The sequence below is a fragment of the Rattus rattus genome, chromosome 3 (assembly GCF_011064425.1).
Source record: "Rattus rattus isolate New Zealand chromosome 3, Rrattus_CSIRO_v1, whole genome shotgun sequence".
NCBI classification, from domain to species: domain Eukaryota; kingdom Metazoa; phylum Chordata; class Mammalia; order Rodentia; family Muridae; genus Rattus; species Rattus rattus.
The window spans coordinates 122,582,819-122,610,581 of record NC_046156.1 but is presented as its reverse complement, the minus strand read 5'-3'; the positions used below and the strand labels follow the sequence as shown (position 1 = coordinate 122,610,581).

At 41.2% G+C, this 27,763-nt stretch overlaps 1 protein-coding gene across 1 annotated transcript in view; it reads left to right on the top strand.

Moving 5' to 3' along the window:
• Pik3ca (phosphatidylinositol-4,5-bisphosphate 3-kinase catalytic subunit alpha) overlaps positions 1–27,763 on the top strand; it is a 78,445-nt gene that overhangs the window by 2,168 nt on the left and 48,514 nt on the right. The gene's annotated exons all lie outside the window — the stretch shown is intronic.

Here is a 27,763-nt window from a genome sequence, read left to right as displayed (position 1 = left end):
AACAGGGCCCAAAGAGGTTTTATTACGATCACCTTTTATTGTTCAGATTTGGAGTAGTAAACATATAATTATGTGTACTTCAGGTTTTTGTCTGCTTGGTTTTGGTTTATTTGGGGAAGGATTGTATGGTTAGTGCTGCTGGTATTGAGCTGGGTTCTTGCTGTGTAGTTTATGGCCTGGAACTGGGGTACTTCTGCCTTCACTTTGCTAGGATCACCAGGATCTACCTGGCCTGGACTCGTAAAGCTTCAACAGCACTTTTCAGTCCTGAATACACAGCCATCGTAAGGGAACATTTTTAAAAGTGTGAAAGATTCTGATGTGCATTGTCTGACATGGAGCCAGATCTAGTTTTGTTGTTGTTTTAAAGTTCGTGAAAATCTAATGGACAGGATTGGGAAGCTCTATCTCTCAAGGGCCTGTCTGACTTGACTTGGTCCTCGCTTCTCCCTTCCCTCCCATACTGTAGCTCCCTGACCTTTCCTTACTCTCCTGTGCAGATGCCTCTTGCACTTCCTGCAACACTGGTCCTCTCTGTCTGGCTTCCCTGGCTCACTGACTCCTCTCATCTTTCGCACTGCCTCCTTTGAAGAGTGCAGTTTGGGTTAGGTGTTCCTGCTTCCTGTTCCCATGGCATCTGGTGCCCCACGGTAAACAAATTTCCTCACTGCATTGTCATCTGTTTGTCTGTGTCCTCCACCAGGATGTGAATTCCAGGAGGATGGGAACTGGGTCTGTCAGATACTGTCACTGCTAAAGCCAGTGACAGTAGCACATTGTAGGCATTGGATGTACAGCACTTTGGTCATGTCTCTTTATAATATGTCATAATTCATAAGTATCAATTAAGTTTTTATTGCTGCCAAATGCACTTTTTTCTCTAGAAGCATATATCCTTGACACTGCTGCTCACATGGATTTCATTTGGGGACCTTCAAGATGTTATAAATTACATTAAGTAGCCCTTCATTCCAAGCAAACACATGCATACTGGCAGCATGTGGACCAGTACTAGGTCCACTGGACTGGAAGCCTGGAGACTTGCATGCATTTGGTCGGATCTTCCTTTCCCCTAAATGTTGCGTTTCAGGGGACGTCATGAACTCCTCAGCCTTTGTCATCCTCTGGTTCAGAAAGACTGCTGGATGTTCTTTGTAGCACTCAGTCGTCTAGCCTTAAGATGCAGGGCAGCAAAGATAGCCTTGAAATCTGATGTGTTCCAAACCTTGCTCCTGTCAGTGCTCCCTGGCAGAACTACTTTGGACAGAAGTCCTGAGCTGTGTAATGGGGGTGTTACTGCTCAGTAGAGGGGGCGAGTTCAGTTCAGATCCAGGAGAGCTTTTGACTGTTAGTCCAACAGTTCATTTCCATCAGGGAAGAAGGTGTCTTCTCTAATCAGATTGAAAGTGTCTGTATAGTAAGTTGTTTCTAACTGATGCCACTTCAAGTGTGACTAGGGTCCCAAACTGTTGTGGCTTTTGGTTTTGTTTCCTCATTCATTTAGACTCTTAGGTTTTTGGTCAATCTGAATGGAAAACCACTGTGCCTAGATAGCAAGTGCCAGACTGCTAATATGCATGTGAAGTGATGAACTCACAGGTCTCCTAGCGTAAGCAAAGTCAGAGTTGACATTCACAAAAAGGGAACAAGTGAAAACTAACAGTGACTTACAGTAGAAGTCTCAAAGACTTCATGGACATCTCCTTATAATCCTTGAAGTTCAGAGACCATTACTGAGTAATTTCTAAGTAATAAAGAAAATACAGGAAAAACTGATCTCAGGGCTAATTCCAGAAGCTGGGCACTAAGCATGTTCCCACTGTGCAGACAGAAAGTAGTGGGGAGAATCTTGTGAAATAAAAATTAAGAGTGATTGTTAGGAGGAACCGAGGTGTTTGCATAAAACAGATAAATACAAAACAGCATGACAGCGAAGTCTGAGGATCTACCACGAAGCCTAGGATTAATGTCATTCATGGCTCCATGTTAGATACACTGTAATGTACCTCAAGGTTCACCCTTGAGTGTCTGAATGAGAGACCCTGGTTAAGGAACTTGTAGATATTCGTTCCTCCTCCTTGCGCCTCTTCAGTTTAGGGAGTTAAAACTTAGAATGCTGTGATGAAGAGTTTTAAAGTTAGTGGTGAAAGAGGTGGCTTACAGCAAAGGTATCTTTCCCTCAAAGTCAGTCAAGCTCTTTCGGCTGGGTATGAAGAGCTTTGATTGCAAGGGCTGCAAAGATGGCTCAGCAGTTAGGAGCCTGTACTCTCTTCCCGAGGTCAGTTCCCAGCAACCCCTGCAACTGCAGCTCAGGCCAGATCCTTTGTGAGCATTAGCCCTTGTGTGCACATACGCGCATGAAATTAAAAATGATAATATAAATAAGTCTTAAAAATAAAGAAGTCTGGTCTCAACGCCTGACACACTCACAGCTGCTCTGTGTCTGAGGGGACAGACAGCAGACAGTACCTGTGGACTCCTGTGCTTCAGTACAGTAGGATCGTGTGTTCACTATAGTGTGTTGCATGCTGAGTCATTAATGTATTGAGGAGAAAATTGAAGTGATTTCCCAAGCTCTGACATAAAACCATTTAGGAAATAATATACAAATGATTATTTTAAATTTATATCTAATGCTAGAAAGATGTGCTTTCTATTTGGCCTAGAAATTCAAGTATTTGGTTTTGGTAGTTAGCATAACAATTTGTCTAAATTATACTTGTTGACAAACAGTTACCTTCCAGTAATTTGTAGCATATAATTGGATTTATAACAGAGGAGTCTTTCTGTCAAGGTCCATGTTGCTATCTGGAATACAATTTTTGGTCTATTTATTCATATTCGTGTTACTGATTTTTTTTTTTTTTCTGACATAGCTGTGACGCTATGTTTGATTTTTTTTTTTTTTTTTTTTTATTATTAACTTGAATATTTCTTATATACATTTCGAGTATTATTCCCTTTCCCGGTTTCAGGGCAAACATCCCCCCCCTTCCTTATGGGTGTTCCCCCCCCCCCCCCCCCCCCATTTCCCCCCCCCCCCCCACTGTCTAGTTTCCTCGGGGGTCCGTCTTATCAGGACCCAGGGCTTCCTCTTCCACTGGTGCTCTTACTAGGATATTCATTGCTACCTATGAGGTCAGAGTCCAGGGTCAGTCCATGTATAGTCTTTAGGTAGTGGCTTAGTCCCTGGAAGCTCTGGTTGCTTGGCATTGTTGTACATATGGGGTCTCGAGCCCCTTCAAGCTCTTCCAGTTCTTTCTCTGATTCCTTCAACGGGGGTCCTATTCTCAGTTCAGTGGTTTGCTGCTGACATTCGCCTCTGTATTTGCTGTATTCTGGCTGTGTCTCTCAGGAGCGATCTACACTTCTGCACTTCTTTGCTTCATCCATCTTATCTAATTGGGTGGCTGTATATATATGGGCCACATGTGGGGCAGGCTCTGAATGGGTATCCCTTCAGTCTCTGTTTTAATCTTTGCCTCTCTCTTCCCTGCCAAGGGTATTCTTGTTCCCCTTTTAAAGAAGGAGTGAAGCATTCACATTTTGATCATCCGTCTTGAGTTTCATTTGTTCTAGGCATCTAGGGTAATTCAGGCATTTGGGCTAATAGCCACTTATCAATGAGTGCATACCATGTATGTCTTTCTGTGATTGGGTTAGCTCACTCAGGATGATATTTTCCAGTTCCAACCATTTGCCTTTAATTTCATAAAGTCGTTGTTTTTATAGCTGAGTAATATTCCATTGTGTAGATGTACCACATTTTCTGTATCCATTCCTCTGTTGAAGGGCATCTGGGTTCTTTCCAGTTTCTGGCTATTATAAATAAGGCTGCGATGAACATAGTGGAGCACGTGTCTTTTTTATATGTTGGGGCATCTTTTGGGTATATGCCCAAGAGAGGTATAGCTGGATCCTCAGGCAGTTCAATGTCCAATTTTCTGAGGAACCTCCAGACTGATTTCCAGAATGGTTGTAGCAGTCTGCAATCCCACCAACAATGGAGGAGTGTTCCTCTTTCTCCACATCCTCGCCAGCATTTGCTGTCACCTGAGTTTTGATCTTAGCCATTCTCACTGGTGTGAGGTGAAATCTCAGGGTTGTTTTGATTTGCATTTCCTGATGACTAAAGATGTTGAACATTTCTTTAGGTGTTTCTCAGCCATTGGCATTCCTCAGCTGTGAATTCTTTGTTTAGCTCTGAACCCCATTTTTTAATAGGGTTATTTGTCTCCCTGCGGTCTAACTTTTTGAGTTCTTTGTATATTTTGGATATAAGGCCTCTATCTGTTGTAGGATTGGTAAAGATCTTTTCCCAATCTGTTGGTTGCCGTTTTGTCCTAACCACAGTGTCCTTTGCCTTACAGAAGCTTTGCAGTTTTATGAGATCCCATTTGTCGATTCTTGATCTTAGAGCATAAGCCATTGGTGTTTTGTTCAGGAAATTTTTCCAGTGCCCATGTGTTCCAGATGCTTCCCTAGTTTTTCTTCTATTAGTTTGAGTGTGTCTGGTTTGATGTGGAGGTCCTTGATCCACTTGGACTTAAGCTTTGTACAGGGTGATAAGCATGGATCGATCTGCATTCTTCTACATGTTGACCTCCAGTTGAACCAGCACCATTTGCTGAAAATGCTATCTTTTTCCATTGGATGGATTTGGCTCCTTTGTCAAAAATCAAGTGACCATAGGTGTGTGGGTTCATTTCTGGGTCTTCAATTCTGTTCCATTGGTCTATCTGTCTGTCTCTGTACCAATACCATGCAGTTTTTATCACTATTGCTCTGTAATACTGCTTGAGTTCAGGGATAGTGATTCCCCCTGAAGTCCTTTTATTGATGAGGATAGTTTTAGCTATCCTGGGTCTTTTGTTATTCCAGATGAATTTGCAAATTGTTCTGTCTAACTCTTTGAAGAATTGGATTGGTATTTTGATGGGGATTGCATTGAATCTGTAGATCGCTTTTTGGTAAAATGGCCATTTTTACTATATTAATCCTGCCAATCCATGAGCATGGGAGATCTTTCCACCTTCTGAGGTCTTCTTCAATTTCTTTCTTCAGTGTCTTGAAGTTCTTATTGTACAGATCTTTTACTTGCTTGGTTAAAGTCACACCGAGGTACTTTTATATTATTTGGGTCTATTATGAAGGGTGTCGTTTCCCTAATTTCTTTCTCGGCTTGTTTCTCTTTTTTGTGTAGAGGAAGGCTACTGATTTATTTGAGTTAATTTTATACCCAGCCACTTTGCTGAAGTTGTTTATCAGCTTTAGTAGTTCTCTGGTGGAACTTTTTGGGATCACTTAAATATACTATCATATCATCTGCAAATAGTGATATTTTGACTTCTTCTTTTCCGATCTGTATCCCCTTGACCTCCTTTTGTTGTCTGATTGCTCTGGCTAGAACTTCAAGAACTATATTGAATAAGTAGGGAGAGAGTGGGCAGCCTTGTCTAGTCCCTGATTTTAGTGGGATTGCTTCAAGTTTCTCTCCATTTAGTTTAATGTTAGCCACTGGTTTGCTGTATATGGCTTTTACTATGTTTAGGTATGGGCCTTGAATTCCTATTCTTTCCAGGACTTTTATCATGAAGGGGTGTTGAATTTTGTCAAATGCTTTCTCAGCATCTAATGAAATGATCATGTGGTTTTGTTCTTTCAGTTTGTTTATATAATGGATCACGTTGATGGTTTTCAGATATTAAACCATCCCTGCATGCCTGGGATGAACCTACTTGATCATGGTGGATGATTGTTTTGATGTGCTCTTGGATTCGGTTTGCCAGAATTTTGTTGAGTATTTTTTGCGTCGATGTTCATAAGGGAAATTGGTCTGAAGTTCTCTTTCTTTGTTGGGTCTTTGTGTGGTTTAGGTATAAGAGTAATTGTGGCTTCATAGAAGGAATTCTGTAGTGCTCCATCTGTTTCAATTTTGTGGAATAGTTTGGATAATATTGGTATGAGGTCTTCTATGAAAGTCTGATAGAATTCTGCACTAAACCCGTCTGGACCTGGGCTCTTTTTGGTTGGGAGACCTTTAATGACTGCTTCTATTTCCTTAGGAGTTATGGGGTTGTTTAACTGGTTTATCTGTTCCTGATTTAACTTCGGTACCTGGTATCTGTCTAGGAAATTATCCATTTCCTGCAGATTTTCAAGTTTTGTTGAATATAGTCTTTTATAGTAAGATCTGATGATTTTTTGAATTTCCTCTGAATCTGTAGTTATGTCTCCCTTTTCATTTCTGATTTTGTTAATTTGGACACACTCTCTGTGTCCTCTCGTTAGTCTGGCTAGGGGTTTATCTATCTTGTTGATTTTCTCAAAGAACCAACTTTTGGTTCTGTTGATTCTTTCTATGGTCCTTTTTGTTTCTACTTGGTTGATTTCAGCTCTGAGTTTGATTATTTCCTGCCTTCTACTCCTCCTGGGTGTATTTGCTTCTTTTTGTTCTAGAGCTTTTAGGTGTGCTGCCAAGCTGCTGACATATGCTCTTTCCTGTTTCTTTCTGCAGGCACTCAGCGCTATGAGTTTTCCTCTTAGCACAGCTTTCATTGTGTCCCATAAGTTTGGGTATGTTGTACCTTCATTTTCATTAAATTCTAAAAAGTTTTTAATTTCTTTTTTTTATTTCTTCCTTGACCAGGTTATCATTGAGTAGAGCATTGTTCAATTTCCACGATATGTGGGCATTCTTCCTTATTGTTATTGAAGACCAGCTTTAGGCGTGGTGGTCCGATAGCACGCATGGGATTATTTCTATCTTTCTGTACCTGTTGAGGCCCGTTTTTGACCAATTATATGGTCAATTTTGGAGAAAGTACCATGAGGAGCTGAGAAGAAGGTATATCCTTTTGCTTTTAGGGTAGAACGTTCTATAAATATCCGTTAAGTCCATTTGGCTCATGACTTCTCTTAGTCTGTCTACGTCTCTGTTTAATTTCTGTTTCCATGATCTGTCCATTGATGAGAGTGGGGTGTTGAAATCTCCTACTATTATCGTGAGGTGCAATGTGTTTTGAGCTTTAGTAAGGTTTCTTTTTACGTATGTAGGTGCCCTTGTATTTGGGGCATAGATATTTAGGATTGAGAGTTCATCTTGGTGGATTTTTCCTTTGATGAATATAAAGTGTCCTTCCTTATCTTTTTTGATGACTTTTAGTTGAAAATTGATTTTATTTGATATTAGAATGGCTACTCCAGCTTGCTTCTTCTGACCATTTGCTTGGAAAGTTGTTTCCCAGCCTTTCACTCTGAGGTAGTGTCTGTCTTTGTCTCTGAGGTGTGTTTCCTGTAGGCAGCAGAATGCAGGGTCCTCGTTGTATCCAGTTTGCTAATCTATGTCTTTTTATTGGGGAGTTGAGGCTATTGATGTTGAGAGATATTAAGGAATAGTGATTATTGCTTCCTGTTATATTCATATTTGGATGTGAGGTTGTGTTTGTGTGCTTTTCTTCTCTTTGTTTTGTTGCCAAGACGATTAGTTTCTTGCCTCTTCTAGGGTATAGCTTGCCTCCTTATGTTGGGCTTTACCATTTATTATCCTTTGTAGTGCTGGATTTGTAGAAAGATATTGTGTAAATTTGGTTTTGTCATGGAATATCTTGGTTTCTCCATCTATGTTAATTGAGAGTTTTGCAGGATACAGTAGCCTGGGCTGGCATTTGTGTTCTCTTAGGGTCTGTATGACATCAGTCCAGGATCTTCTGGCCTTCATAGTTTCTGGCGAGAAGTCTGGTGTGATTCTGATAGGTCTGCCTTTATATGTTACTTGACCTTTTTCCCTTACTGCTTTTAATATTCTTTCTTTATTTTGTGCGTTTAGTGTTTTGACTATTATGTGACGGGAGGTGTTTCTTTTCTGGTCCAATCTATTTGGAGTTCTGTAGGCTTCTTGTATGCCTATGGGTATCTCTTTTTTAGGTTAGGGAAGTTTTCTTCTATGATTTTGTTGAAGATATTTACTGGTCCTTTGAGCTGGGGAGTCTTCACTCTCTTCTATACCTATTATCCTTAGGTTTGATCTTCTCATTGAGTCCTGGATTTCCTGTATGTTTTGGACCAGTAGCTTTTTCTGCTTTACATTATCGTTGACAGTTGAGTCAATGATTTCTATGGAATCTTCTGCTCCTGAGATTCTCTCTTCCATCTCTTGTATTCTGTTGGTGAAGCTTGTATCTACAGCTCCTTGTCTCTTCTTTTGGTTTTCTATATCCAGGGTTATTTCCATGTGTTCTTTCTTGATTGCTTCTATTTCCATTTTTTAATTCCTTCAACTGTTTGATTGTGTTTTCCTGGAATTCTTTCAGGATTTTTGCGATTCCTCTCTGTAGGCTTCTACTTGTTCTCTAAGGGAGTTCTTCATGTCTTTCTTGAAGTCCTCCAGCATCATGATCAAATATGATTTTGAATCTAGATCTTGCTTTTCTGGTGTGTTTGGATATTCCATGCTTGTTTTGGTGGGAGAATTGGGCTCCGATGATGCCATGTAGTCTTGGTTTCTGTTGCTTGTGTTCCTCGCTTGCCTCTCGCCATCAGATTATCTCTAGTGTTACTTTGTTCTGCTATTTCTGACAGTGGCTAGACTGTCCTATAAGCCTGTGTGTCAGGAGTGCTGTAGACCTGTTTTCCTGTTTTCTTTCAGCCAGTTATGGGGACAGAGTGTTCTGCTTTTGTGTGTGTAGTTTTGCCCCTCTGCAGGTCTTCAGCTGTTCCTGTGGGCCTGTGTCTTGAGTTCACCAGGCAGGTCACTCGCAGCAGAAAAGTTGGTCTTACCTGTGGTCCCGAGGCTCAAGTTCGCTCGCGGGGTGCTGCGCACGGGTTCTCTGCGGTGGCAGCAACCGGGAAGATCTGCGCCGCCTCTTCCGGGAGCCTCCGTGCACCAGGGTTCCAGATGGCCTCCGGTGTTTTCCTCTGGAATCAGTAATGTGTGCAGAGAGCAGTCTCTTCTGGTTTCTCAGGCGTGTCTGCCTCTCTGAAGGTTTAGCTCTCCCTCCCACGGGATTTGGGTGCAGAGAACTGTTTATCCGGTCTGTTTCCTTCAGGTTCCGGCGGTGTCTCAGGCAGGGCTCCTGCCTCTCCTGGGCCCTCTCCCACGGGAGCCCAGAGGCCTTATACAGTTTCCTCTTGGGCCAGGGATGTGGGCAGGGGTGGGCAGTGTTGGTGGTCTCTTCCGCTCTGCAGCCTCAGGAGTGCCCACCTGACCAGGCGGTGAGGTCTCTCTCCCACGGGTTTTGGGAGCAGAGACTGATTTTTTTTTAAAAAGAGCTTTCTATGCAGCTCACAGTAACCTAGAACTTGGTATATAGACCACATGGCCTTTAATTCTTTTGTTTCAGCTTCTATAATGCTGGAATTATAGGCATAAGCTGCCACACTAGGCTTAAATAGGTTATTTTTAAGAACTCATAAGAGGGCTGGAGAGATGGCTCAGCAGTTAAGAGCACTGATTGTTTTTGCCAAGGTCCTGAGTTCAATTCCCAGCAACCACATGGTAGCTCATAACCATCTGTAATGGGATCTGATGCCCTGTTCTGGTGTGTCTGAAGACAGTGACAGTGTACTCACATACAATAAATAAATAAAATCTTTAAAAAAGCCAAACCTCTTAACTCCTAAGGGACCAAACATAGGAGGCACAGTTCAGGTGTTGGTTGTTTAATAGAATGTAGAGAAGTTAGTGTGTACTGTGAGAGTCTGTAGAGTGAGCAGAGCCACTGTGTTATGATGCTGGCTTTAGTCACTGGCGATAGTAAGACTGACAGAACTGTTCCATCAACTACCTTGGAAATAGCAGGTAGTAATGACCATCAGCCGAAGAAGTGGGAGAAGAAAACTCTGTGCGTGCATTCATTCTAGGTCCTGGAGACAGAAGCAGGTGAATTTTTTCCTTCACAGCCAGCCTGGTTTATACATTGAGTTCCAGGCCAGCCAAAGCTGTGTAGTGAGACTCCATCGGGAGATGGGGGGTGATTTTAAAATTTAGAAACATTTGAAAATCAAAATACCTTTCTTTACATTTCTATCAATTAGTAGCCATACACTTGAAAAGGTAGTTTAAGAGAAAATTATGCCAGTTGTAGGTCATCTATTTAGTGTATATGTGAATTATCTAAGAAACACTTTTTGGGGTGGAAAAATGGCAGTGGTTAAGAATGCTTACTGCTGCCTTCTGGAGGCCCTTACTTTGGTTACCCATGGTACAAGGCTCACAGTGCCAGGAGCTCCAGGGCCTCTGGCCTCTGAGCATTTGCTCATGTACACATACCCACAGCCAGACATGAATATACAACGTAGAAAGAAAGAGAAACACTTGTATAAGTTGTTGATGAATTGCATATTTCTCTTTGTCTAGAGGATTAAAAATAAAAGATTAATAGTTTAAGGAAGGCTGGGCTTGGGGGGAAGACAATATTGTGTCAGATTTCCAAGTGCTGGAATCCTGCATTCAGCTTTTAATTTGGCCGTGTGGTCTTAGATCTTGGCTTTTCAGAATGCTTATTCTTTACTTGGGAAATGTCTGAAGAGCTTTACAGTTCACAAACTATGAGCCTCAGTACTCAAGGCCTATTTCAGATTTCAGAGTGAGCAAACCACTCCCCAGAGGGAGTTTAGTTCTTAGTTCCTCTATTTTTCAAAAACTTAAAAAAAGCATGTATGATTGTAAGTTCACACATATTCGAAAGCTTTTGTGTGAAATTCTGTGGCTGTCACTGGAAAAACCTCCCTCCCTCTATCAGTAACTCTGGAAAACCAAGCTTATGGTAGGCAGGTGTGGCCATGTCACTCACTGGCACAGGGAGCCCTCAGATGGGTGACAGGCACTGAGAGTAGGTCACCAGTGTATGCCAGTGGCCAAAGCAGGAAGCCAGGCCAGTAGTCACAGCACTCTTAATAGCCACTGAACATCATCTTACTGTTAAAGACTTCTAGGAAAATATGTTCCCTAGCTTCTCTTGGTAATCCAATGGCAGCAGGCAGTTCTGAATCTTGGAAACAAATTCGGAGGCACAGCAGGCTTTTCTAGGTGTATCCTCAGTTGTGCTGACAAGCACATGGAAAGATAGCAAGGGCCATTGCCCTCTGTCAGGTGAGCTGCTTCTGCTGAGGACTCATTTCTGTGAATGCCAAGATCACCTTCTACTTGTGGTATCGCCAGTCAGTGACCCTCTCAAGCAGTGTGATATTTAGGCTTGTTTTGAGTGTGTACTTGTTTTTCTGCATGCTAAGCTGATTTCTGTGGCTTATTTTTCTTTGAGAGCTCTTGCTTTTCCTGGTGCTTTTCATGGTGGACTTGCTGCAGCTCTAGACCTGAAGTACTATTGGATTTCACAGTTTACTCATTGCCTTTCGCTTGAGACTGAATGAAATGTCCTTTTTCCTTAGGAAAGCTGTGGGCAGCTCCGAAACCATTGGAGATGTTTTGTTTCTTTTTGCCAAATTAGCTACTGTTCTGTGAATCCAGGGTTATAAGATACACACAGCATCAAGTGTGAGGCATGTTAACGGGAAAAATTACGGGGGAAGCACTGAAAACTTAGATGGCTTTATCTGAAATGAAAGCATGTGTTATACAGCAGGGGCAGGAAGGGTCGTATCAAGCGAGTCCTTGAGAAGGTTCCTGAAAGTTTCACAGCTCTTGTTATTTGCAGCTGATGCTCCAGAGGCGGTGTATTAAAGCATTAGTGACACGGTATTTTGTATTGATTTTTCTAACTATGTGCTAACCATAAAAGTTGAATGTGACTTTTTCAAAGCAGTTCGTAACTTGCCTTTGTAGTAGGAATGGTATGAAGAAACCAAGCAGTAGTTCTTTCCTGGAGTGACTAGCTTTCAGTTTCCTTAGTAGTAGTATAAGACTCCCAGGTCTGCCAAATTGTTTTTAACTAAAAGCCTGAAAATTTATTAGTGTGTGTATATATACATGCTGTTAGACATGTGGGGGTCAGAGGACAACTTGATGGAGTCAGTTCCTTCTCTTGTAGAGAGACTCTCTTGTGCACTGTGGAACATTCACCTGGGGCTGGAGAGAGAGCAGTTAAAAACATTGGTTGCTCCTCTAAAGGACCAAGATTCAAATCTCAGCACCCACTTGGCAGTTCACAGCTGTCTGTAATTCCAGTTCCAGGGGATCTCACACTTCACACAGATATACATGGTAGCAGGATGCTTATGTAAATAAAAATTAAAAAACATTGACTTGTCAATAAAAAGCCTGTGGCCCCCAGTTATATTCCCTTTACATTTTAAGGGGTCCTAGAGATTAAAATCAGGGGGGCTGGGGTTTAGCTCAGTGGTAGGCGCTTACCTAGGAAGCGCAAGGCCCTGGGTTCGGGTCCCCAGCTCAAAAAAAAAAGAACAAAAAAAAAAAAAAAAAAATCAGGTTGCAGATTTTCATGGCAAGTGCCTTTATTCACTTAGCATCTTACCACTGACCACAAATCATGTTTATTTAAGTAATGCTTATGTACTACTAATAAAGCACAGTTGGATATATCTAGCTGGTGGTCTTTTTTTTTTATTTTTTTTTTATTATTATTAACTTGAGTATTTCTTATATACATTTCGAGTGTTATTCCCTTTCCCGTTTTCCTGTCTAACATCCCCCTTCCCCCTCCCCTTCCTTATGGGTGTTCCCCTCCCAACCCTCCCCCCTTGCTTCCCTCTCCCCAACAGTCTAGTTCACCGGGGGTTCAGTCTTAGCAGGACCCAGGGCTTCCCCTTCCACTGGTGCTCTTACTAGGATATTCATTGCTACCTATGAGGTCAGAGTCCAGGGTCAGTCCATGTATAGTCTTTGGGTAGTGGCTTAGTCCCTGGAAGCTCTGTTTGGTTGGCATTGCTGTACATATGGGGTCTCGAGCTCCTTCAAGCTCTTCCAGTTCTTTCTCTGATTCCTTCAACGGGGGTCCTGTTCTCAGTTCAGTGGTTTCCTGCTGGCATACGCCTCTGTATTTGCTGTATTCTGGCTGTGTCTCTCAGGAGCGATATGCATTCACTTTTTGATCATCCGTCTTGAGTTTCATTTGTTCTAGGCATCTAGGGTAATTCGAGCATTTGGGCTAATAGCCACTTATCAATGAGTACATACCATGTATGTCTTTCTGTGATTGGGTTAGCTCACTCAGGATGATATTTTCCAGTTCCAACCATTTGCCTACGAATTTCATAAAGTCATTGTTTTGATAGCTGAGTAATATTCCATTGTGTAGATGTACCATTTTCTGTATCCATTCCTCTGTTGAAGGGCATCTGGGTTCTTTCCAGCTTCTGGCTATTATAAATAAGGCTCGATGAAATATAGTGGAGCACGTGTCTTTTTTTTTTATATGTTGGGGCATCTTTTGGGTATATGCCCAGGCGAGGTATAGCTGGATCCTCAGGCAGTTCAATGTCCAATTTTCTGAGGAACCTCCAGACTGATTTCCAGAATGGTTGTAGCAGTCTGCAACCCCACCAACAATGGAGGAGTGTTCCCCTTTCTCCACATCCTCGCCAGCATTTGCTGTCACCTGAGTTTTTGATCTTTAGCTGGTGGTCTTTATTGAGGATAGCATACCAAATGCACAGGTTAGTGTGCTCCTGCAGATAAGTTTTCCCCAGCAAAGATTAGGGTGAATAATCTGGCAAAGCTGAGGTGCATGGAAGTCAGGACAGCTTGGAAAGTGAGAGAACAGCCAGCTGGGTTAAGAGCACATACTCTAAACCAGAGTAGTGCTACTGGGGACATAATTCAGTCTGCCTCTGCTACGTATTCTCTGAGTGATACATGTTTTCTCATTTGAAAACAACAACTTTGTTCCACACCATGACTGCCAGCATCATACTAAAGCAGGAAAGCATTTAGGAGTGCCCAGCACACATTGGGCATTCAGTAAGAACCCCTGGCACTTTGAGAGTAGGGACAACATCTTCCTCTTTTGTCTTGGGGTTGTGACATTGTGCAGTGAGTTGAGTTCTGTTCTGAGAATGCTGGGTCCTGGCTCTTGGTAGCTCGTGTGTACTGCCTTCTGAAAAGCTTAGAATACTAGTTAGTTCTTACTTCTTAATTCTGTTCCATTAAAACGTTGACAGTTTAATACTCAATAGGAGTGGAGAATGAGTGGACAGCAAGTATTAAGGAAATAGATTTAGATTTCTCTCATCTTAGACTCGGCTTCCTGAGGCCAGGGCAGCAACCCCAGCTAAAACTTGGAAGCAGTACTTGTTTGTGCATCTGGCTGTCCCTTTCCCGTGTTCATGTACTAAAGTTCATAGTCGTGTCCTGGGGGCACATGTGACAGGGCTTACATGCAGTTCTCAGTGGATTAGAATCTGTATTAGATACTGGGTCTTGCATGTATATGTAGGGTTTCTTCATTTATTTCATATACATTGACTAGACATCATGTAAACTTTATGTGAAAATAAGGAAGGCAGCCATGTGGTTTTATTTCCATGTGTTTGATCTGTCTCCCTTTAATCCCTAAAACAGCTACGGCACAAATTCCTGTCACGTCATCTCCCTGGGATTAGTAGTGTTGTGGGTGCTCAGATTTAAATTCTGCAAAGCAGGTGTTTCTGTTTTCTTATCTCATCCTGAGTGGTTTGGGCCATACCGCTCTGATGATACACAGTCACTTTTCAGGATTATGAGATATGGTGGCATATCTCTCATAAGCCAGGAAAATATGTGCTTTAACATTACATACTTACGGGGGGGTGCTAGGGAGCTCATGACATGTCATAAAATAGAGGTCAGAGGACAACTTGTGGGAGTTCTTTCTCTTCACCGCATGGGTACCAGGGATCACACTCAATGTCTGGCTTCATGGCAGAGCCTTCTTTCATCCACTGAGCCCTCTACCAACCCAAATCTACATGCTTTTAAAAATTAAATAGGTGTTACTGTTTTCCATCAGTAATTTGGCGTAATTGCTGAATATTTTTCATTGTCATGTGATTTAAATACTGACTTTATTGATACTTAGTGATGTTTTTACTGTTTATAAAGCTGTAGAATTCAGAGACGGATGTGAATGTGCAGATAGTGTGACTTGGGATTGCCCCAGTACTAATGACAGAGCGTGCCTCGTTCTGTGCCACGGTGATTAATGTAGAAACTGAAGTTACTTAGGCTGGCATGAAGATACACCTTTATAGTTCCAGCATCGGGGAGGCTGAGGTAGAAAGACCAGTTCAAAGTGCGCGCGTGCTCTCTCTCTCTCTCTCTCTCTCTCTCTCTCTCTCTCTCTCTCTCTCTCTCTCTCTCTCTCTCTGTGTGTGTGTGTACGTGTACACATAGTTGCTGCATGTAATCTTAATATTGCTACTGCCTTTGCCCAGACCAGACTGTGCACTCTGGCTGCTCCTGGCTTTTCTTTGTTTTACCAGGCTTTAGTTCAGGATTAGCTGCCACCAACCCTAACCTGACTTTTCTTTCTTTCTACCTTTGCTCAGCTGCCACTAGCCCTAACCAGAGACCCTTAAATCTGAGGATAAAAGACACTCCCATACAGCCTATTACTTTAAATTTGCCTACTAGGCACAGTTGTTGGGTACAACAATGCCCTTACTAATTTATTATCTCTCTCTACCCCAAACTTAGTGACTTGTTTCACCTAACTGCTGCCAAACATCCTTGGCCACCCTCCTGTAGCAGAGGCCACAGGCCCTAGCTCACCCCACCCCCCACCCCCCACCCCCCTGCCCGATGCTATCCCCCTTCCCGGCCTTACATGATTGCGATCCACAGGGAACACTACCTAAACCATTTCCCCAGGCCCTCTCAGTAATTTTGAAGTCCTTCAAATCTAAACTTGAATGTCATGAATGCCGGGAATGAATATAGTATAGAGTCTCTATACGTTACTTCCCTTAGTCTTCACATTAGCACCTCAGTACATGTGTAGTCTTTCCATTTGGGATATTAGGAAACTGGATTTCCACACCTAATCAGTACACAGGAATCTCATCACATTCTTTGCATGAAATTATCTTAGTCACATGTGTAAAGTAGTGGTGAAATGATAATTTTAATACTGCAACCACATGTACTATTGAGTTTCTGCTTTAAAGTAGACGTAAGATTACAGTGTGAATTAGTTGCCCATGTGATTGGTGTCAATGCCTAAGCATGAAAATCTCATGGTGTTGAGTGTGACTTTGTTACTCATAACTTGCCTCTAGTATAGTCTGGATTAGTTACGTGATCCTGGAAGAGAAACTATTGCTTAGATTGGCTGAATACTTTGTTGGTCCCCAGGTAGCTTGCAGATTTGACTGTAGCAATTTGTGGATATGTATTCTTTGTGTCACCCAAACATACACATACATCCTTTAAATACATATAAGTACAAAACATGTCTATAAGGTGATAGACAAAAGCCATTAGAACGTACATTTTGTGGCTGATTTAAGAGATTGTTCAAGGATAATAAACAAGCAAATGTGGTTTTGAGTAAGAGTTTATTTTGAGACAACGATGAGTGAGCATGTCTTGGGAACACAGAGTTTGGTTGTCTAGAATGATATATTCTGCCTTGGAGGTAGCAGTATAAACTTGTATAGTCACAGAACAAAAGACAGTCATAAATCAAAGTTTACCAAATATTGTGGGGAGGAAACTGTTGAGTCCATCTACAGACTGCTCAAGACTGTCTGGAAATGCCTCTCAGCTAGTAGCCATTTGTTGTATGACAAAACTTTTCCTGGGGAGACACGACACACATGTCCACTCACCCCAGATAGGGAAAACATGACAGACCAAGTATGGATACCACCAAAGTTCAACTTGGTGGACCATTGAGTTTTATTGGGGTTACTTACAGAACCAGAAATGACTCAAAAGACAGCTTCATTACCATGGCCCACCCAGCACAAGTGACCACTCTCAAAAGCTGAGAACCTGGAGCACACTGTGTAACTTGCAGGCAGCACAAGGAATTGGAGAGTCATTTTTCCAAGTGAGTCTCTTCAGGCAGCTGGTCTGACTTCAATCTTTGCAGCTTGGCTTGTCTGAGAATCAGCTGCACAGCCCAGCTTTTATTGTTTGCTCTGGGAGGGAGAGGCCTAGTGAATTTGGTCAGTTTTAAGGACTTCCTGGAGCTATTTTGAGTTGTTTGCCTTTTTGTTTAAGGAGCTTCCCTGAAGGATGGAATGTTTCAATCTCAGACGAAACTGTTACACAACACCATTCAATAAAGTGTTCTTACGCTTGTCTGTGTCTCATAGTTATCAAGTTAACATTAGTTAACAAGTAGCATAGTAGAAATTTAGGCTTATCTAGTGTCACATAGTTAATAAAACAGCATAGTATTCTGGTTATGGTCTAGAATGTAACACATCTCATCTTACCCCAGTCCCAGTAAGAGTCTTCCTTCGCTAGGTAGCAGAGCCAGCTATAAAACTGGCTCATGAAGACAAGGGTATACTTTTCTCTCTTCAAGACCATGGAGGGGCTGCTTCCTTTCCCGGTTGGGTATACTTTTCTCTCTTCAAGACCATGGAGGGGCTGCTTCCTTTCCCGGTTGGGATGGGTATCAATTGTGTGCTTGCATGAAGGGCATGAGGATCACTTGGGAAGGGATAGTGTGACATAGACATGTTAGATTGCTTATTTTGTCTCTCTTCTAGTCTGTTTCTATAGACAAAGGTTGGTGTTTTGTAAAGTAAGTTCTGCCCATATAGTTAAAACTGTTTCATTTAGTAAATTCACAGTCTTAGAAATGAATAGACAGAGGAGGAGAGTAATAGTTCAGGGGTCACAAGACAAGATGTTGTAAGATAACTGTAGTTCTTGATAGTCAGGGAGTAACAATTTTTCAAAAGTGATTTCACAATTTAGCCTGAGAAAAGATCACTGTGTATAAAGCTCACCCTTGGCTTGGCATCCTTGGTATAAAGGTGATCACTGTTCTCGAGAAGCTTCATGGCTCTCAAGGTGTAGTGTGTGTTTACTTGTTTTCAGCACATGGTAGGTGATCACTGCACATTTCATATAGATATGTACAGTTGAAGTAACAACTTAAAAGGGTAATATGAAATACATGTGGCATTTAAAAGTGTGGGTATGTGTGATTGTGTTTAGCTGTCAGAATACACAAGCACAGATAACTGCTGTAGCCATCTAAGGCCAGTTTTTTCATTCTTAGGGCAATTCTTAGTTGCTAATCATAAAATATATGTACCACAGACTGTTGGATTGTCTTTGCTCTTATTTTATAGTTGTCTTTGTATTTGGCTTTTACATTGAGGTCATAGTCTTGCTTCAGTACAGTAAAACATGACTTAGAAGAGAGATGAGTACTGGGAAAGAAACTAGATAATCTCCATTGAGGTATAACTGTATTTTTAGGAACACTGGGAGTCAACTGAGAAATTACCAGATTAAGAGTATAGAGTAACTCCATATAAAACAATTTAAAAATCAGTAATTCTTTATGATTATAATAGTTGTTTAGAAATATAATGAAAAATTAAAGAAGTAAGAGAAAAGATTATTTTAATGAAAAAAATGTATGTGTTGTGGTTAAGCAAACACTGTATGTATGGTAGAGGCACAAGTGTTCCTAGATGGGAAATTTAGTTATTACAAGAATCAGTTTTTCCTATTATTAATTTATAGGTATAGCATAATTTTCATCTTAAAAATACATTTGAGGAATTAAGATAATTCCTACTTTTGTCTGAGAGACTATGTAAGTAGGTAAGAGAAAGACAGCTTTAGGCAGAAGTCAAGATCAGCTAATTTTCCAGCTCTCTAGATATTGAAATGCATTATAGTTAAAGTGAGGGTTGGACAAAGACCTGAGTGTGACCATCAAGATAATCCAGAGGAATTGAGAACCCAGAAACAGTTATTCTGGAAAGGACTCACCAGATGCTGGGGGAAAGACCTATGTTTTGGAAAATAGTATACATCTAGGAGAACTAACTTAGTAAGTATTGGTAATGTTTAGCAAGTAGAAATTTCATATTTGACTTTTAGACATTGACACTTTCTCTTTTCTCATTCCTTTCTCTTCCAAATAAAAAAAATTAAAGCTGTAACAAAGAACTTTGGAGAAATTCAAGAGACAAATGGTTTAAAATACAAACATTTCAAAAGCACAAAGTCCCTGTCCTGGAAGTGGATGAACAACAAACCCAGAAGACAAAGCTCACTACTGACACGCATTACACACACACACACACACACACACACACACACACACACACACACACACACACACACACACACGGACGGACGGGGGGGGGGAGCCTTGTTTAAACCCCAGAGCATCAGGGCAGTGGGCAGTGTCTTTACTTTGAAGTCAACAACAGGATATTTCTAAGGCTTTTGCTGGGGAGAAGCTTTCTGTCCCTCTAATTCTGCTGACTGCTGTTAGAATACAAGTGTGGGTAATTTTTAGACTTTTAAAATCAATAGTTTTTGTTTTGTTTTTTATTTTAATTAACAGTTTTAACTCAGTAATTTTCCTTTGTAGCACCTGTATATTGTCATTTGTAACACCTTAAGTAGTTAACAAGTAAACTATGTTCCATATCCTATGGAAAGAGGTAGTTATATAAACTTTTTATCTGGTAGACTGCAAAGTTTAGGTTTGAATTCTATCACTGTGCACATGCACGCACGCACATGCGCACATGAACACATGCAATCTATATATTTATATATTTATAAAGAAATTCCAGTAATTTAAGGAAAAATTTTTAAGTAAATAAAGCAAAGTACATAGTTTTATGTACTATGTGTGTACAACTAGAAAACAAAGATGTTAGAAGAGAGTATGAAGATTCAGGTAATGTGTCTTAAGAAGTTAGTACATTTTATTCTCTTCTGTGCTGTGTTTCTGTTGCACACAGGATTGTATGCCTGTGCACTCAGTCAGCACTTGACATGGATGAAATTCTGTTATGTGCATGGGTGGGTTTTACACACAAACAAACACAAGTCACTTTCATGTGCATGTTAGAGTGGGGTATACTCCAGAAAGGAGCTGGACTAACACTTCATTTTGTTCTCATAATGTCTCCACATCTCTCATGTGATCTTTTTCTGTTCTAATGTGCTAACTTGCCTAAATAATTGTTTCTCAGTAGCAGTACCCAGTTGATTGAACTGATTGCCAGATTTGCGTATTGCTTAGAAATCTCTCTTGTTTCTCATCTCATAATCAATGCTCCCTTTGCCCCATACTGTGTGCTTGGATTATCTCACCCAGGTTTTGCTTACTGTCCTGTTTAAGTTTCCATAGTATTGTTAGAGTTGTCAGTGTGGTGACTGGCAGAATTTCATGAACAGGCTATCAGGAATAGGTTTTACAGAAGAAAGTCAGGGAGAGAGGCAAATACTGCTCACCCTCAACTCTCAGGTGTGCCTACCTGAAGCTCAGTGACCAAGAGGACCTGCATGGCTCCTCCTCAGATGGACTTTATGAGAATAACCACAGGAACTCTTTTTACTTGGAAGTTTTTGCTTTTAAAGTCTTATTCCTTGCTTTAGCATGTAGGGAATTTTGTTACATCTAAATTCCCCAGATGCTTGAAATTATGATCTAACAGGTCTATAGTAGTGAGTCCTTGCATAGGACTTCAGGCCAGGATGTGAAGGAAGCCAGCCCTAGGGAAAGGTGCTCTGTCTGTTATTGCCCCCTTTCCTCACAGCCTGGCCTTCACCCACTTCTGTGTGCTCATGCTTTGCCTTGGTCTCACAGAACAGCCTCTTTTCTGTCTGGCACTCTGAGCTGCTTCCGGTGCACTCAGGCCTTCTGAGGCTTTCCTTCCAGCTGTCTTGACTCTACCTTCTTGATAGCTGTTGACCTGGCAGTCTGAGTCTTGTTTATGTATAATCTGTGTGAGAGATTCCTGAATGCACTCATAGGCAAGCAACTCTCCCTTAGTGTTTCCATGGATTTGGAGTCATACATGCTAAATTACACTCATTTATTTGCATCTCTTCACAAGATTTGAGAGCCTCTGGAGGTTGACATTGCATTTGATTTAAAATCTTGAATGTTGTCACAAAGCTGCTGCAAAATCATTGCACAGCAAATGTCTGGGATTTTTGGTTTTTTGTTTGTTTGTTTGTTTTTTGTTTTTTGTGTTTTTTTCTTTTCAGATGAACTGTTTGGTAAGCAAGTCAGGTAAAGAGTGCATAATCCCTTTTTTTTTTTTTTTTAAGGGAGGAAAATAAAGTCTGGAGAAATTATCTGCTTCTTGTTCCCCAGATTTGTAAGTACAGGAACTTCAACACAAGACATTTCTGATTTCAGTCTTCATAGCAAACTCTGTTATTATAAAACTAACCTTTCTTTTTGAGCATTTTTCTTGTGGCTTTCAGATAGTGTACTATTTTGTTTGAGTAGGAGATATTTAGTAAAAATATTGTTTATCATAGTCACACTTTACAAACTAACGCTTATTGTTGTAGGATAGAACTGATTGTTGAATGGATAGATACTGAGCTGTTTGCCGTCTTCTTTCACACTGGGTCTTCTCTACTCTGCCTATAACGTGTGTTTGTTTCTTTGACAGAGCAGGCTATATGTCAGTGTCTAAAGATACTTGATTAATCTGAACTGACTTATTTATGTACGAAAACCTCTTATTCTGAAGCACTTAGGGCAAAGGCCTTCGTATGTGTGCGTTTTCAAGTGGGCATCTGAAGCTTAGTTCTGTAGCCTGGCTGAAGACTGTTCCAAGGTGTTGACAGAAATCAGAGGCCAGCTGTGGAATGAGATCCTAGGAGCCTAGAGGACATGTAGCTGTGGTTTAAACCAAATGCTAGCAACACAACATTTAGTAGCATCTGTTCTTTTAAAAGAAACATTTTGGACCAGTGGAATCATCTTCAAATATCCTTCTATCCAGCTGTCAACTTTTTCTGCCAATATTTCTGGAACCAAAACCAAGAAAAGAGAAGTTAGGGACCCATGTTTTGAAATAAGCCAAACACTAGAAAATTGTTTTATCTTAAAAGATTTCCAAAAGAGTTCTTCAGTAGCTAGAAAGATGCATAAAAAGCAGGTATCTGTCACTCTCCCCAATATTAAGCAGAAGTACATTCCCAGTCCACAACTCACATGCAGTGGTAGCATGAGGATGGATGGTGTCCTTGAACCCATATAGAAAGCCACGCAGGTTGTGCACCTGCACTCCTGAGACTCACCTAAGTGAACTCCTGACGAAGCCAGAGACCTGTCTTAAAATAAGGTGAAGAGAGAATGAAGAAGACACACAACATCGACCTCTGGCCTCCATGTGTGCCTGCTTACACATACCTACAAGTATATATACACACATGGACACCTGTACATCACACTGACATGATCACAACAAAATAAAATAATAAAGGTGTTGGAGAGACAGGATGGCTACTTTTAGAAGCCAGTGGACTTAAAGGATATTAATGCGAGCATACTAATCCTAGTTTTAAAATTTTCTAGTGTTTTTTTAATGGTTTGGTTTGGGGTAGGTTTTTTTTTCCTGTTCAGTCTTGACTAGCCTAGAATTTATAATGTAGACCAGGCTGGCCTCCAGCTTGTAGATTTCACAGGTCTGCCTCTCATTCCTGAGTGCTGAGATAGATAAGTGTGGGCCACTACACCTAACCCTACTCTTTCTTAATCTTTGAAATTTTATTGTCATATGTATGGTCTGTGTGTGGGGGTGCACCAGGATGCTTGTGTAGAGTGGTCAGGGGTCAGCTTGTGGAGTCAGTTCTTATACCTTTATCTGGGATCCTGGATTGAACAGGTCATCAAGTTTACCTGTGAGTCATCGTAACAGACCTGTTCCCTTGATTTTATTAACCTGCCTAATCAGCATCTCACTTCTTCTCCATATTCATATTCATATTCTCTCTCTCTCTCTCTCTCTCTCTCTCTCTCTCTCTCTCTCTCTCTCTCTCTCTGTCTTACCCCCACCCCCAGTGTTTTTTTTTCCTTCTCCTTTGTGTGTGCATTTGTATGTGCATGCTCATGTAGCTGATGAGAGGAACCATCAGTCACATCTACATCTTGACAGTACGGCTGCCCAGCTTGTGCTGGATATCCTATCTGCTTCCCCAGGCACCTCACCCACCTTGTATTTGTTTACATGGGTTCTCTGGATCCAAAATTTGGTCTTCATGCTTAGCAGTTTAACACCGAGCCATTTCCCAGGCCCTCTTTCCTTGTTTAAGATGCTGAACTCTTTGTTTCCCAAATACCAACTTAGTAATATTTCTAATTGCTTCCTGTGTTATATTAATTATGTCCAGGTTTCCCTTCTTAGTCCTCTTACATTTTATACACGGACAAGGATTGGTGACAATTTGTTCTATACCCATTCTGAAGTCTTCACTTTGATTGTAAGAAGATTTTAATAGCTGAAGTGAATAGTATTTACATTTAGGTGTGTAAAATGTTTCCATTTACAACCAAATGGAATACTGTTGATGGGTTTCTCCTCTGGACCACATTTAACATCACAGTGGTATTCTTAGCAGTCAGGTCTCAGGATTTATCTTTTCATAGACACCACATAGAGTTCAAAATTGCTGGTTTTTTTCATTTGAAGCATGATTTTATTTAATTCTTGGACTCTTTCCTTCTAAAAATTCCACTTGCCTTTTTTCTATTATGAAACATATTCTTCAACATATCCTTAATGCTGCCTGACTCTAATCAAAACTTCTGGTTTTTTCTGAACATTTTCTACTTTGGTTATAACAGATTCTGTCTTCTCTATTCTAGTTTGGACTTAACTTTTATACTTAGTGTGAAGAATAGCCTTTCTTTACTTAGGCTAATGACCACTGTGTTAGTTTCCACTAGTCTCAATGTGTAGTCTCAATGTCTCCCTCTTCCTTAGCCTCCACCTTTAATTAACTTGAGGCCATTTTCTGATTAAGCTTGAGGATTAGTACAGGGGAAGTAAAGCTTTGAGATCCTCATTGTCTAGAAATACCGTTTGTTTTTCCTTTTATTGTGATAGTTTGGGGGGCACAAAGTCCCTGGTCTGGTTATTTCCCGAAGTTTTTAAATGCAGCAGTCTTCTGCCTCATCGTCGCCAGCCAGGTGCTCATTTCTTGTCGCACCTCCTCTAGAAGCTGGATGGTCTGTTGTCTGATCTAGTCTCCGTTTGTTGTACAGGGCTTTCCCATTAATGCCTTGCATCTGGGGAATAGCAATTGTCTGTCCAGAGCCTTTCCTTATTTGTTTCTAAGAGGCTGTGGATCCTTAAGGGTTTTTAATTTGGCAAGTGTGATAGGTGAAATGTTGTATCATTTAATTTGCATTTGTAAATGAGAGTGAAGATGAGGTTTTTATTAGCCATTGGCATTATTTGTATGAACTCTCAGTCCATACTCTGCATGTCTCTCTTCTTACTTATAATTTCTACTTTTGTCAGCTATGAGTAGCAAGTAGCTTTGTCTTGTTTGTACTTTGTTTCTCCTTTAGTGTGTGGTCCTCATGGAACAGTTTTTATTTCCATATGTTGTTACATTTGTTCCCTTTTAGCTTAGTTTTATTTAGGAAGATTTTTTTATGCATATTGAAAAGCATTATCTCATGTTTTCTTGCAGTGTTTACATGGTTTTATTTTTACACAATTTATTCAGAGGAGGCTTTAATTTAATGTAAAGTTAAATTTAAAAAACATATCTTTTTTTTTCATGTTTTGAAACAGTCTCACACTGTAGTCCAGGCTGGCCCACCCAGCTTAGGATTATAAGCATACACCATACCACCACTGCACTACCGTCATCCCCTCCAGTGTCTGGCTAGTTCTAGGTGTCTTTTCCTTTTGACTTGAAGTATCACATTGTATCTTTTTTATTTGTTTTAAAGCATTGTTTTAATATTTCTTTTATCTTCAATATATATGTCTGTGTGTACATGGGTGCCAGTGCTCATGGAAACTGGAGAGAGAGTTATTAGATCCCCCTGGAGCTGAAGTTACAGGCAATTCTGAGCCACCCGACATAGGTGCTGAGAACTGGACTCTGGTTCTCTTAACAGTACTCACTCTTAACCACTGCACTCTCTCTCTCCAGCCCCAATCATTGTATCTTGGTGGTGGTCGTGGTGGTGGTGGTGGTGGTGGTGGTGGTGGTGGTGGTGGTGGTGGTGACAGTGGTGACAGTGGTGACAGTGGTGACAGTGTCATGCTATGTTGCCCAGGTTTGCATAAATGATCTTCCAGCCTAAGCTGCCAAAGTGTCTGGAACTACAGACGACCGCAAGCCCAGCTTGGGTGGAATTGTATCTCATCACTGTGTAGACTGTACGTTTGTTATATTCTTTAGTCTCCAGCTAGATCCTTCTGCACACTGCCTCTATTTTTCCTTGTTTTCTTTGAATTTTTTTAAACACTGGTGACAGCATACTTAATTCTACAAATATATTGGTTATTGTATATGCATTATATCAGTGTATAAATCTTCTTGGGGAGAGTTGATGTTTTTGTAAATTTATGTCTTCTAGTTCAGAAAATGTGTTTTTATGTAGTCTTCTGTGCTACTTTATAGCGTCTTATTTATTTATTCATTTGTTGGTTCCATGATAGTCAGGCTGGCCTTATACTATATAATCCAGGCTAGCCTCTAATTGTTGGTGGTCTTTCTGTCTTAGACTGGCATTAGAGGCATACAGTTACTCATCTTAAAGTAGGAAAAAGTCAGCTGTGTCACTGTGGTGCTGGTCAGTTCTGTCAGAACCACTGATCAATAAGTAATTGTGTTACTTCAGTTAGAGATGAGTGGTTCTTCCTGTACAAATAATTATATATATACATGTATGTATGTATGAATGTATATGGCTCTATATGATTTTTTTGTGAGTCTCTAAGATATGTTAAAGCTGACTATTCAAACATTTGGTATTCTAAACATTATTGGGGAACTCCTTGCATAGAAATTGACATAAACAATATGCATTCAGAACTACATATCAGCTTCACTTAGAGCATTAGTTATGCTAAAGAACTGGCTTGATAGCATGAGAGTGCGGGCGCGCGCACGCGCGCGCGCGCACACACACACACACACACACACACACACACACACACACACACACACACACACAACAACGTAGTAAACACTAAATAGAAAACTGTTCCTGGACTTAGTAAGTAATAGGTGTTCCATAACAGCAGACACAAATCCCTGTCAAGAGTGCAATTAAAGAGCAGCCAGCAGCAGTGTTTGTGTTGGTCTCAATGCTGCTATTTACAGATGCTCCTTCCCATGGGCATCTCTCTCTTGACTGCTCTTCTCTGTCTTCCCCGATGCACCAGAAGGGGCATCTGATCTCCTGGACCTGCAGGCATGGACAGTTGTCAACTGTCATTCTGTTGTTGGAAATCTGGTCCCCTAGACGCGCAGCCAGTGTTCTTAACTACTCAGCCAGCTTTCTAGCTTCCGGTCTGATACTTTTAAGTTCAACATCGAAGTCTTGGTGCATAGACAAAGCGTGCAAGTTATTTGCGAGTATGTTACATCAGTTACCTATGGTCCAGTTTTTCAGTGGAATCCTTGTTCCTATCTGTCTTAGTGTTTCTATTGCTGTGATAAAATATAATGATCTAAAATAGCGTGGTGGAAGGAATGGGTTTGTTTCACATTCACCACATCTCAGTCCATCATCGAAGGAGTCCAAGGGAGAAACTGGAGTGCTGCTTATTGGTTTGCTCCTTGTGGCTTGCCCAGCCTGCTTTCTTATGGCACCCAGGACCACCAGCTCAAGGTTATAGTACCACTCACAGTGAACTGGGCCTTCTCACATCAATGTTTATCCACTTCAGGCTTGCCCCCAAACCAGCCTGGTAGGGACATTTTCTCAAATAAATCTTAACTTGTGTCAGGTTAACATAAAACTAGCCAGCAGTGAGAAACCTCATGGGCAGTCCTCTCTGTCTTTGTGTCTGGCCTTCTCAGCTTCCATCAGAGCCATCCACGAAACTCCACTTAGCAGCACTCGTAGGGCTCTTCCAGCCATTTTTTCCAGACTTTTCTGAATCCCCCATAACAAACCATTTCCAAAGCCTCTAGGCCACGTTTGTGTTGTGTAGCAGTTTCCTTTGAATGAAATGAATGATTGAAACATTTCATCCTGCAGGGGAGGCCTTAAACTGGAATTGCAGGTAAACATTTCAAAGGGAAAGTCCCTGAACTGACCAGCTCCTCTAAGCCTCTCCCTACCAGAGTAAGCACTAAGAGCTGGGAGCCCCTCTGTCAGACTGACAGAGCAGAGCTACAGAGATGTTCTTAGACAACAGACAAGACAAACTACAAAAGTCTTTGATACCAAACCAAAGATGCCACTAGAGCGGCTAAGGCACCTGGAAAGGATATTCTTCCACCTGTTGAGCTGCCTGCAGGCTGTGCAGTGTGCTGTAGGTCCCCAGCATTCATGAGTTGTCACCCATGCTGGGCTGGGCTTTAGTGATGCAGTCTTTGAGTCATTCTGCTCCTGTAAGTGACCCCTTACTCACATTCCTACAAGTAGCCCCTTACACTAAAACCCAGTGGTCCATCAAGGTGGACTTTGGAGCTCTCTCTACTGTGGTGGGTCATGGGTTCCCTATCTGGGGTGAGTGGACATGTGTTGTATGTCCCTAGGAAAAGTTTTGCCACATAGTATTGGATATCATGTGGCCCAGCAATAAATCTCACTTTATGACATTATCAGAGGTCCAGCTCTTGTCAACATGGCATCTAAGTGTGTCTCTGTGCACCATCCTTATTTTCCAAATAAAGGCAGTAACGAATCATACTTACACAACAAGGACATCC